This window comes from Myotis daubentonii, chromosome 14 (genome assembly GCF_963259705.1).
Source record: "Myotis daubentonii chromosome 14, mMyoDau2.1, whole genome shotgun sequence".
NCBI lineage: Eukaryota > Metazoa > Chordata > Mammalia > Chiroptera > Vespertilionidae > Myotis > Myotis daubentonii.
Window position 1 is genome coordinate 24,620,243 of NC_081853.1, and position 12,441 is coordinate 24,632,683.

The 12,441-nt window shown below is 46.6% G+C and overlaps 1 protein-coding gene across 8 annotated transcripts in view; it reads right to left on the minus strand.

The window, feature by feature from the left end:
• Window positions 1–12,441, minus strand: part of VGLL4 (vestigial like family member 4) — a 146,375-nt gene that overhangs the window by 24,746 nt on the left and 109,188 nt on the right. The gene's annotated exons all lie outside the window — the stretch shown is intronic.

A 12,441-nucleotide genomic window follows, 5' to 3' on the forward strand; every position in this document is an offset into this window, starting at 1 on the left:
AAAACACGTTTTCAAACCAAAAGATGATGCGAAAGTTGTCCAAACCCTGCCTGGACGGAATCACTGTCTATAGCAACAGTGTCCATAACACTCGCAATCTCAGGAGTGTAGCTTTCGAGTAAATGGCACATCTGTCAAACCACAGGAAACATCTGGCAAAATGGTTAAATAAAAACAGAATTTCAACTTTTGATTTCACAGCTTGCTTACAGTACCCAACAAGAGACTATTAAAACAAATACCCAAAGCTTTCTGACCGCTCACCGTGCTCAGCGTGATAGTGAAACAGCCATGTCCCTGAGTGGGAGGGGGGAGAGAAAGCAGACAAGCCAGGAAAGGCCAGCTGCAATCCTATTGTTTTCCTGTGGAGGCGGCAGGGCCCCTGTTCTCCCCTGTTCTCACGGGGTCTGTGGCCACAGCCTTCCGAGGGCCAACCCCAGAAACTTCCTCAGGGCCTGTGGTCCGCAAACTGTAGCTCGCGAGCCACATGCGGCTCTTTGGCCCCTTGAGTGTGGCTCTTCCTAAGCCTTAGGAGTGCCCTAATTAAGTTAATGACAATGTACCTACCTATATAGTTTTAGTTTAAAAAATTTGGCTCTCGAAATTTCAATCGTCGTACTGTTGATATTTGGCTCTGTTGACTAATGAGTTTGCCGACCACTGCTCAGGGCTGACTCCTTCGCACACACCCACGTCCCCCAGTGCCACCAACCAAGCAGGCACTCAGGAAATGATGGGTAAATGAACTCATGAAGATACAAACAATGCGTTCTCTTCATTCCACAGCAAACATGCAGTGAGCACATACGGTCATCCTGCCATCAACACACAGCCTAGATATGTGCCACAAGCTCCTAGCCGACACGTCTGGTCCCTGCCAGCACTTAAGAAGCCTTTTCCTTTAAAGAAAAGATTGAATGATTTAACCAATGCCACATTTTTAAAAATGTGTATCTCAAAAGCATAGTAAAGTTGAAAAGCAAATAAATTAGGAAACTGGTTATTTTCCTAACATCTGAGAGAGGATCCTTAACACGTAGAGTGGTAACATATTAACAGAAAGAAGATGGAACACCATATTTTTTTATTTTTTAGGAATAGATATAAACAGTCACAAAAGAAGAAAACCAAATGGCCAATAAGTATGAAAAGATCGCTCAAGTTCCCTACCAGCAGAAAGGGGGGAAAAGGCAAGTTATCACACAATGATTCTCCTATGAAACTTGCAAAGATTAAACACACATGATAACAGCCACCTTTCTGATGATGTAGGGCGACGGGCACGTGCTTATAGTGGCTGGTGGGAACGTGAATCAGTAAACCTACTAGATACCAAGTGGCAGAAAGCACAAATGGGTGCCCTCTGACTCAGGAATTCTGCAAATGACAGCGAAACATAGAAACAAACCAAACATCTGGTTACAAGCAACATAAAACAAGGCTGGCTAGCTTATGAATAAAAATATGGGCGAATTTATGGGAGGGATACTGTGCTACATTTCTTGGAAATGAAGAGTTGAACCAATCCCTGAAAAAGGAAATAAACGAGGTGGCCCTGAGAACCTGAGCAACGGGAGGTGGGAAGAGTTCCATGCTCCTGTGACACGCTCCCCAAGGCCTGCTCCTGCTCCAGCTACCTGCCCTCGCCCAGCACCGGGCAAGATGCTCAGCTGGGAGAGCCCACCGCCAACCCCTCCAACTGTCGCCCTCACTGACCACAAGAACCAGCGTCACCTTTCTAGGGCCTACGTATACAGCTGACCCTTGAGTAACGTAGGGTTAGGAGCACTGAGCTCCCCACACCAAACGCGAAATCCTGTAACATTTTTTACTTCCCCCAAAACTTGACAAATAGCTTACTGTTGACCAGAAACCTCACCAATAACATCAACCACCAATAACATTTTGTAGGTTGTATGTATTACATACTGTAGTCTTACAATGTGGTGAACTAAAAGAAAGAAAATGTTATTAAGAAAATCGTAAGAGAAAACATGTACATGTAGTTTATGCATTCATAACATACCTTTTTCTTAAATTTTTTCAGTATTTCTAAGCTATGTGGTGCATCTGCAAGTTTTTCCAAATTGTCACAAGTCTCCAAATAAATTTCCCAATCCATTTATTGAAAACAATCTGTAAGTGGGCCCATGCAGTTCAAACCCATGTCATTTAAGGGTCAACTGTATACCCATCTCCACTCACCGCGCCCTAAAAAAGTTACTAACATCAAGTCTTAAAAATTCTGAAACTGTTTTTGTTAGATATTATATGTGCCACTAAAAATTAGAAGACCACACACACACACACACACACACACACACACACACGCCACCAGTTCTCACAGTCAGGCTTCACCTGAGCTTCAAATGAGTTACTTCTAAGTAAGAAACTAGGGATCTTACAAAAACGCAATCTACTAGGGTTTTATTGGGGTTTGTAGATTTAGGGAGAAAAGGGACAAGGTATGGGGCTCCACCATGCCATGAGTAAGTGAAAGTACTGTGTGTGGGCGTTGTTGTTTTTTAAGTAAAACTGTTAGAATTGTTGGCTAGAAACAGAAATGAGCCTTGGGCGCAGTAATAGAAATGTATGGAAAGGTGACTTAGGTTATCTTAGAGCAGACATGAAAATTTTAATTGGTTCCCTAGATCTCAGCCATCTTGTCATCCAAACCCTTCGCCTCTTTTTTCAACATGACTTTCCCCTCTTTCCCTTGTTTCTGTTCCCAAACTCACACTTCCCACCACACAATAACCACAGACATATCCTGAACACTTCATTTATTCATCATAGACAACGTCATCCCTCCCAGGGTTGACAGACACTCTCCCCACCATTGGTCCGACTGGCTGACACTCCAGGGCAGTCCCTGTGTGGGTGGTCCCTGCTCCCCTTACCACCACCACCCACCCCCACAAAATGGGAATCTATTCTAGATTAAAGATCTCTAAAAGACACGACAACCCAACCCAACGTGTGCTTTGTAATTGAATCCTGAATTTAAAAGAAAACATCTATAAAGGGCATTGCTGAATATATCGTCCATTAGATCTTATCATTGTCTACAACACACATAAAAGAAAGAAAAAGCAAATATAGCAGAATATTAGCAACAGGGGAGTCTAGTAAGGATATATTACTCTGCTCATTATATTACTCTGCTCATTCAATGTTTCTGTAGGTCTGAACTTTTTCCAAAATAAAAAGTTGGGAGGGCGGTGGAAGGAGAGAAGGATTCGAATCGTATTATCGCCAAATCTGGATGGAATGTCTAGAATGATCTCACTTACAGTAGAGGTGATGTGGGATGTTGGGAGGCCCCGAAGAGTCTTCAAAAAAGCTGACAAGGGATGTGAAGAGGAACCTGTGTGGTGGAGAGGAGCATGCCATACACGAGAGGCCATGGGCAATGACAATGTTGGTTTCAAATATCAGCCTCAAATCGAAAGTCAAGAGGTAGGTTAGTTAAACAACCCACACTGAATTGTGAGAGCTGTTTCTCACACTCTGTGTTACCGAAAGGCATATAGTAACAGAAATTTAAATAAATTCTTTTTAGATTTAACCATGGGTAAGGAGTCTTTAGACAACTGACAGTCCAAGGAGATGACCTACTACTGAGTAATAATCCTGGGGAAGGGAGTTCGGGACAGATCACCAAAGTCCTTGAAGGGCACCTTAAAGAACTTGAATTTTATACTGTAATCAAAGAGCAGCCAGAGCCATGGCCCAACAACAGACTTTGCCGTCCTCCAAACAGGCTCTCAAGAAATACCTGCTTTCAACAGTGTCTCCATTCCCAAGATACAGGGTTAGTTCTTGAGGATGTCTGTGTTTCAATCACTTAATTTGCTCAGCCTACCACAAAATGATGCAGTGTCATCACCAGCATACGGGAACTAGGGCTATTAGCAATGCAAGCCCAGAGTTATCACACACAAATAAAATAAACACGACGACTCTATTCGAAAATAGTTGGAAAACACTTTGGCTTTGAGAACTTTTGAGGGAGATTTGAAAAACACCAGAAGTAGTAAACACTTGGGCAGAAATCTGTTTGCTTTCCTAGTATGAACAGATCTATTCTCTGGGTGGCTTTCCACCCAATGGCCATCTCTCTGAGAGGAGCACCCCACTGAACTGAATTTCTCATTTCCACAAACCTTACCTATGTTCACACCAAGATTGGAGCAAGATGCATAAGAAGAAACAGAAACGGAGGAGTGGAAAAAAACCATTTCATTCTCACCCAAAAAATCTGAAGGCTTGTAACTCAGAGTCAACACTAGGACAGGACCATCTGATCCAAAAAAAGCATCACAGCTGGGCTAGTGACTCAGACTGTAAACTCTGCATTTGCCCAGGTACCAGGGGTTTGCACTGCCCTGTGTGGGGAAGGCAGGCAGTGGAGGGAGTAGTGGTGGGACTCCCTCTGTTCCGAACTAGACATCAAGGCTGTAAGGTAAAAATGGAAGCACAAGACGTGGTGCCACTCAGGTTTAATTGCCTATTTACTTGAAAGGAATTCTTTCCCAAAGGGAAGAGTGTTTTGACAGTGATCTCATAGTGACTCCTTTTTCGTTCAAGCACTTACTCAGCATCTAGAAGGTGTCGGGCACTGTGCTATGCTGGGAGCAAGTGGGACAGACATGAGTAAGGCTCAGCTCATGGCCTGGAGGGACGTGCAGTCTGGGAAAGGGGACAGAGACAGATGGGCACATGATTACACCAAAGTGTCATCATCTTACACAAAGAAGTGTTCGTCTCGAAGCAGAAGGAACCGCCATTTGTCAAGAGGAAGAGGCAAGGAACGTGCATGAGGACAGGAGTGCGGGCGCATGGGCTCCCATCCGCCAAGGCGGAGCTCACTGAGGGGCAGAAACTCCGTGGACAGGGGTCTGTCCAGTGTTTCCGGGAGCTGACTGGGAGCCACGGGATAATTCCAAGCACAGAGTAAGACTTCAGAAAATACTTCTGACACTGAAGTGCCAAGACCAGTATGGAGGGCGCTGCTTTGGAAATGGGGGTCCAAAGTATGGCCTGGGCCAGGTCCTGGCCAGTTTGCTCAGTGGATAGAGCATCGGCCTACAGACTTAAGGGTCCCAGGTTCTATTCTGGTCAGGGCATATGCCCAGGGTGCGGGCTCAATCCCCAGTAGGGGGGGCGTGCAGGAGGCAGCCAATCAATGATTCTCTCTCATCATTGATGTTTCTCTCTCTCTCTCCCTCTTCCTTCCTCTCTGAAATCAATAAAAATATATTTGAAAACACTTAACAGACGGACTCCCCAAGGTGTGGCAATGGATTAGATCTGGGAGATGAGACAGAAGGAGGAAGGAGGTAACTTCCAAGCAACTGGAAAGTCAGCTGCCCCCCTCATGAAGATGGAGGACAGATGCGGGAAATGCTGGAAGGAGGAAGGAGTCACTAAAATCAAATCCACTGGGGCAGCACTGAGCTGGCGGTCCACACACAACGCCTACAAGGCAGGCAGCTCTCTGGTGTGAAGATGAGGTTTTGGCTGGACGTCAAGATTTGGGGATCATCCACCTTAGTGTCATTCAAGCCATGAGCTGGGGTGTCACTTCACTGGAAGGGTCTGCACAGTGAGGACCGGACTCTGGAGAATGGAAGCAAGTAAGGAGCCACGGGACCCAGGAGAGACGAGACTCACGAGAAAGCGGAGGTCAAACAGGGTGAGGGACTGCAGGTTTCCCCGGATCTGGAGGTCAGCAGGTCACAGGTGAATGAAGGAGAGAAGTTTCAACCCAATGGCTGGCAGGGATCACAGCACTGGACGGGAGGTCGACATGGAAGTGGAGGTAATCTCTCCAGAACCAGCTCAGAGGGGAGGAGAGAAGTAGAGATGGAATGAGAGGGCGTAAGGTCAAGGGAAGGCAGGGCCTTCAGCTTCCACCACTTCTCTGGCCTCAGCGAATTTCCCTGAAAGCCCCAGGCATGAAAGATGGCGCCCAACAATCCCAAGTCAAGAAAGTATACAGTAATTTCATTACAACAGTTAACTGTGCCGCACCAGGCTTTGTGAGTCTGAACGTTGGTAACAGGATTTTGAAATCAAGTAAGATGTTCACTTTGTCGGGCAGTATGCTCCCTGGATTAGTCCCAATGGGTCTCATGACACAGGGACAAAGCACTGCCTGGCCAGTTACAGCTGAGAACCCGGCGTTAACCAGTGCTTCCGTGCACCGGACTTCTCGGAGTCTGGACTGTGCTAACGGCACAGGCAGGCCCGGGAGATCCACTCAGGTCCTCCCCAAATGTTGGCCAGAGGACACGCTTCTTCCTTCAAACATCTGAGGCGAGTGTGTGCTGACACAATCTGCGGGCAGCGGCGCTTTGAGTCCCTGAGGGTGTCACGTGCGACCAAAGGAACTCACCCCCGAGAGTCAGAAAACCCCACAGCCATGCCTCGATGGGCTCCAGGGCAGGAGCAACCTTAGGGAAGCAGAGAGATTCCGGCTCTCCCACTTGCTTCTGCAGCGACCCGACCTCGTAAGAGCGGGTTTGTTTCTTCCACCTGGCTTTGACCCACTTTCTGAAGCTGGTATCTATGTGGAGCCATTAGTTGTATTTCTGAGGTCTCTTCAAGGAAGGGAAGGCAAGAGGTAAGATAAGTGGTAGCGAACTTTTCCTTCTGTTCTGTAGCACGTTTCTCCTCTGTCGGGGCTCTGAGGGCTTGGATCCAGAATTCAGATCCTTTGTTTGGCAAGGTTTCTAGCTACTGCCAGACCCAGAACATTATTACTGCAACATTAAGTTCTCTAATTATGCTGCAGAGGCAATATGTGAAGAAATTTCAAAATGAAGGGGGGGGGAGGAGAGGAAGGGAGAAAAATGAATGTGTGTGTGTGTGAGTGTGTGTGTGTGTGTGTGTGTGCACCCAATGATTTAGCAAAGAAGATAGAGACCAAGTGCTGGCATTTATTAAATAAAAACAACAGTAGACATAGAACACAGGGCTTGTAAACTCCCTCATTCTGTTCCAGCTGCATGTAGCACAGACAAATGACTGATTTACAAGCAAGATCCCAGCGGAAAATAAAAGCACCCCCAACACACACACACACACACACACACACACACAGGCACATTTCTCAGCATTCCCGTCTGGTCCTCAGTCAAATCTACTAACGTGACAGCATGTCGTAGACGTTCAGGACAGGCCGGCTCTGCACTGCGAAGAGGCCTGCGTGGTCATCAAGCAGCACCAAGATTAACCCTCTCACCGTGTATAAAAACAGCCGCCATGTGCGCTCCCAGCGCAGAAGCATCTTCGTGAAAACAGGGCTCTGAGAGGAGCCGGTGCTCAGGGAACCCGGGCGGGAGGGGGGCCCGGGCAAATCCCGGGCCGTTCTGTTTCCTCAACTTTTGAACAAACACCTTTGACCTAATCCATAAATCTCAAAACACTCCTTTTTTAGATGCTAGCGTGTCGTTTTAGAGTGACCTTTCGCATGGAAATGAAAGCCCTGACATATCCCAAATGTTCTTTCACTCCTCCGTGGTCAAGGCTCTCTTTTATAACCTTTGTGACAGGAGATGAGCACCACCGAGGTCCCAGTGGGGACAAGAACAGACAAAGGATGGCAGTCCCTTTTGTTCATCTTCTCTGACGCTTGGCACTCTTGGCATTTCTTCCCTCTGTGTTATTTGGCCGGAAAAATGCCAGTAGCAGGATGGTTATCTGCCTTTCCAGCGCTCGGCAAAGACTCTTAAGGCAGCAGTGATGCCTGCTGGGAAAGGGCTGATGTCAGCTCTCGGGAGCACAGCTCCCTGCTCGGATAAGGAGGCCTTTGTTTTTCGGCTCAACTGTGAAAATGAGAAAATGCCTCCAGCCCGACAAACAAGAAACCCGCACAGGTAGGCCTGTGACCTTCACTTAAAGGTACCACACTTCACTAGCAAGACACGTGCACGTCACACACAGATGCGCCTGTCACGTCACAGGAGAAGCCGGCTTCATTCCCATCCTGTCCGGGCCGACCCTCAGCCCCAGCGGGAGTGAGGGGGGCAGAGTCACCCTCACATGAAGCCGTGCTTAGATCACACCTCCCTTTGCTAAAGACCCAGGCTCCCTTCTCGTTCGTGTTGTTAAGTAAACACACATACCGGCTATACACTAAATCCCTACTTAACAACGTATCAGTTTATGAGTTAGTTATTTAGAAGCACTAAAATTCAGGCTCTAAAATATCCTCTTAAAATATCCTGGTGGGAGTACTTGTAAGATCGTGTGGGCAAGTAGGGAAGAACAGAGAATGTCAGGGCGAAAACTGCCCAAGTTTGGATGACGCCAGGAAGGATGTGGGAGAAAAAGAGAAAGCACACAGTCTGAGGGATTCTATTTCAAGAGCGTCTGCTTTATGAAATCTGGAAAGGGGCGGGGGGAGCAAAGTTTAAAACACTCCAGTTTGAGTCTTTTACACTAATGTTACTATTGTGCCACTAACTTAAAATTGGGTCAGATATTTGAAACATTTTAAAAAGCCCTTTCCTGAGCCGAAAGGAAGCCCTTGTTTGTTCCTGCAGGGTTCTCGCCCGTCCAGCCTCTTCTGGGGAAACAGCAGCTCCTCCTTCCACCATCTCTGAAGGGAACCCTCACTGCGCTGGGAGGCTCTCACCTGCACAGCACCTTTGTTACTGACGCCCTTCACCACCTCGTGTCCCTCCACCTCTCACCTCCAAAGCAAAAGTGTTTTGAGAGTGCCTAAATAGCAGGTCATCCAAGACGGTAAGGCTTATTAGTTAAGGACCTATATCAAATGATTCACGGCATCTGGATACATATGCTATTGATGTAAATGTAACGAGGTTGCTGAGAGCCCTGGCTCTAGGAACAGCCAGCCTGCGTTTCGATTCCTGGCTCTGGTACCTACTAGCTAGCTAGCTGTGTGACCGTGAACACGTTACAGAACCACTCTGTGCCTCAGTTCTGCCATCTGTCAAAGCAGATGGGGTAACAACAGTACCCACATCACAGGGTTGAGAGGATATGACGAGATCATGCTCGGGAAGCCTCTGCACAGGCTTGATACGCACGAAGGCTCAAGAAATAGTCGCTATTATTAGTGGGATTTTGACACAATGGCTGCCATGATTTCCTGGATCCCAGGATCCTGACCCATCACCATTCTCCGTGCTGAAAAGTTCACCTGCTCGAGGGCTTATGTAGACATGAACACAATAGTAACACGGCTCCATCTACGAAGATGTATTACTGTTTACCTTACAGAGCCCCTGTTGAGTCAAGGTACTAAAATAATGGCAGCTTTTCAATTTCCTCTGGGTCAAGTTTCGATTTGAAATGAGGAATTGCTCCCTCCACTTCCATGGAGTTTGCAGAATAAGTAGTCTCTTGGTCAGTATGTCCATATACGTCCAAACCAAAGGTACTGAAGAGACATAAGAAACAGAGAGTCGCCAAAGGGAGTGTGACGATGTTGCCAGGGGTTATTACCAAATATTATCATCGGGGATACCACAGACTACAGACACTAGCGAACGTTTATACAAAACCAGTTTTGAGTTTGTCTGTTTTCCCTCTTTTTCTATTGAGCCTTACGGAGGGAAGAGTGAAGTGACTAGGGCCAAGGGGGGCGGGGGGAGGACTAAGATTAGGGGTGAAGGGATGAAGGCAGCCAAGAAGAAAGACGTGTGAGAGGAGGAGCAAGGGAACAGAAGCCCCCGAGATTGGATAATGCACTCAAGGATGAAGAATTGGCTTCGTGGGATTTGAGAAAAAACTTCAAAGGAATGGCCACAGAAGCAAAGACAACAACAATGGACACGTTCCACACCAGGGCGGCATTTCAAAGGAGCACCACCAGAGAGAGGAGGCAATGTTTTCTTTCCCTGGCCCTTCCTCCTTCAGCAGCTGGTTCCAGCACAAGGCCCGTGACCACGGTGCTGACCCCAGTGGGAGCGTATGGGTTCTGCCCTGTTCTGGGGTCAGGGGCAACGACTCTGCAAATGGACACCCCTGATCAAAAAGACGATGCCTCCTCCAACTGGAACCTGAGCTCGAAGAGCACAGTCTCTGGATAGCGGGTGCAATTCAAGTCAACACCTGTGCCATGCGTGGGCCCTTCGACTGGCCAAGTGGCATGCTAAATATATGATGTCCGTCTTTGTGTGCACGCAACCCTGTATCAGGTCAGCCACAGCCATGGCACAATCAAATGATCCTTGATTTGGGTGCCACACACAGTAGGGTTAATCCCAGCTCCACCATTTTGGACACATTATCCTCTCAATTTCTGCTTCTGTAAATAGAGCTTTACACACATCTTAAAGGGACACCTGTACCGTGCGGGTTAAATGACATAATACAATTAGTGTCTGGTACAGAGCCAGTACATGGTTAAGCACTCAGTATGGATTCCCGTCCTTTGACAGGTGACTGAGTGAACAGTGCAATTGCCCAGCCCTGCTCCACACGTGCACGCACACACAAAGCCGAAAACGGCTTCATTTCCCAAAGTCACCTTAGACTATACTCTTCAGTACACAACTCCTCCTAGGTTCTACCAGCCAAGCAGCCTCAGAAAAGCCTCAAAACCAATGTGAATTCAGCATGCTATTATATACATCAATGTTAGCCTTCGAGAGCTTTTTCTGTATTACAAAAACACAAGATACTACAAATGCACCAGATTATGCACTGCAATCTTAGGGTTATACAATATGGGGATGACGGAAATGGCCAAACAAAGGGCACTGCCTGGCTCAGTGAACGTTGGCACATGCACGCAGTGGAGTGCTATGCAGCTGTGAACAAGGGTGAGGAACTGGCGGGAAAAGATTTCCACAGCATACTGGTGAATGAAAACACCGAAGCTCAAACAAGTACACAAAGTGTAAGAAAGAAGGGGAAATAAGAAATCACTCATGTATCTGCTTACTTTAACAACAACAACAACAAAAAAAGGTAATCACCTACAGGGGCAAGAACACGTACTTTTTAATACAGTTTTGACCCCCCCCCCCCAGGTTTATGGAGCTATAAATGAAGTGCCGTGTAAGTTTAAGGGTATACAAGCATAATGACTTACATATAATGCAAAACACAATGTTGACTTTTAGAAGCATGTTTTACATACTCAAAAACTGAAATGAAATCAACAATAAGGATGAAAATGTCTGCATGGAAACAGAAACTATAGAACCCATATATATGTTAATGACCGTAACAACACTGAGAGGTGGGGGGAGAAGTGCCTTGTGAAGTTGGTATTCTGACCGCTTTCCCTCTGCACAGGGGAAAAAAGAGCTGCCAACAGCCCTGAACTCTCCTCAGTAGGTTAGTCTTCCAAAGGGGTATGACCATAGCAATTCTGAAACTGCTCTCTGTGCACCGTGGGGCTGAACAAGAAGGGAATGTGTTGATGTTGTTGGGAACCAGGGAGATACAAATGTGAATGGGGAGGATGGGGAAGAACCCCGTGAAACTGGCTCAGCATTGGAGCGTTAACATGAACTCATCTTGTCCTAGCTCTTCCCCCTAAAAGAAGTGCCCTCTGTGTGCACTGTCCAATATGGTGCCACCAGCCACACGTGGCTACTGAGCTTGAAAGGTGGCTAGTGCAACTGAGGCACTGAAAACTCTATTTCATTTCATTGTAAAAGTAAGTTGCCACATGGAGCTAGTGGCTACCATTAGACAACCCAAGCCTATAGGCAGCGACACCACAAGAACACCTCGCAACCAGATCTCGGCTTCTAAATACTATCCCCACTAAAAGGAACAGGGGGCCCTGGAGAAATGGCTGGTGCCATGGCTGAGGAAGGTGGCTTACAAGATGAGTATCTTGTTTGCCAGAAAATAAGAAAGTGCTCAAAAAAAAAAAAATGAGAGAGAGAGAGAGAGAGAGAGAGAGATAACAAGCACACAAAAGCCAGCTGAAGGGACTCTTACTTGCCAAATCAAGGACAGCGACAACTCTCTGAGTAAAGTAGGAATCCATGAGTCTAAATGAAAAACAGACAGACAGGAGAAAAGGAGAGCTCTTCCTTACCAAACATACTTGAATATCAAGCTCACAGAAAAAAATTTACCTCCAGACAGTTCCCTGAGAAGAACTCCACCTCTACCCGCCTCTCCACCACCACCACCACCCGGTCTCGTACCTTACCCCACTTTCTAAGTAGCACATAGAGTAATTTTCAACTTCCGAAAAAGGACATTCGTGTTCTTAACAGTTTTCTTAGAAAAAAAAAACACCTAAAATATATTTCTCCGGGTCACCCAAATCATATCAACAAGAAATTTAATAAAGAGTGCCAAGCCCTAGCTCAGTGATGGCGAACCTTTTGAGCTCGGCGTGTCAGCATTTTGAAAAACCCTAACTTAACTCTGGTGCCGTGTCACATATAGAAATTTTTTGATATTTGCAACCATAGTAAAACAAAGACTTATATT